The following is a 1,032-nucleotide window of genomic DNA, read 5'->3' as shown; positions in this document are numbered from 1 at the left end:
GATCTCTTGACCTCGTGATTCACCCGCCTTGGCCTCCCAAAGTGCTGGGATGACAGGCGTGAGCCACCGCGCCCGGCCAACACTGGGCTCTTGAATAAGGCATTCAAAGAAACTTTCTGCTCTCTTATACTCTGGGGCTAGAGGCCTCGTGGAACTGATGGCTCAAACAAACCTTGTTGACACTACAGACCACACATGGTCTTCTAAATGGGTCTTCTCCACTGTGTACAGCTTTACTTAGGCTCAACCCCAGCCTTTAGGGCCCTTACTTTGTCCTGATCATCAGACTTATTGGTACCTTAGAGTACAACCCATAACACACTAACACATGCTTCTTTCTTTTTCTTTTCTTTATTTTTTTTTGAGACAGAGTCTCGCTCTGTCTCCCAGGCTGGAGTGCAGTGGCGCGATCTCGGCTCACTGCCACCTCTGCCTCCCGATTCTCCTGCCTCAGGCTCCTGACTAGCTGGGACTACAGGCGCCTGCCACCACACCCTGCTAATTTTTTGTATATATTTTTTTAATAGAGACGGGGTTTCACTGTGTTATCCAGGATGGTCTCAATCTCCTGACCTCATGATCCGCCCGCCTCGGCCTCCCAAAGTGCTGGGATTACAGGCGTGAGCCACCGCACCCGGCCCAGATGCTTACTTCAAAATGGTCACTCCCCTGGGGTTTTGTTAACTGAGATAGTTCTCTACTGGCCGTGACTCTTATGTCCCTTCTTGTTAACTGAGATAGTTCTCTACCGGCCGTGACTCTTATGTCCCTTCTTGGGCCTTCTTTTGAACATCATCTGTCGTCTGTGTGACCTGGGGGAGGGGGTCAGTATTTCCTCTTGGGCGCCTGTTTGAGAACTGAACTGGAGTCAATTCACCCAGCAACGTAAGGCCAGACATCCGCACCGAGGTTTGCTGTGGTAGAAAGGAAAGTGTGCATTTGCGAGGTGTCCAGCAAGGAGGATCAGGCAGCTCATGCTTAAGTCCCAGCACCCTTGGTGGCTCACAGGTAAGGGTTGTTAAAGGCAGGGGT

Source organism: Mandrillus leucophaeus, unplaced genomic scaffold, assembly GCF_000951045.1.
Source record: "Mandrillus leucophaeus isolate KB7577 unplaced genomic scaffold, Mleu.le_1.0 Scaffold54, whole genome shotgun sequence".
NCBI classification, from domain to species: Eukaryota; Metazoa; Chordata; class Mammalia; order Primates; family Cercopithecidae; genus Mandrillus; species Mandrillus leucophaeus.
Note: the sequence above shows the minus strand (reverse complement) of the source record.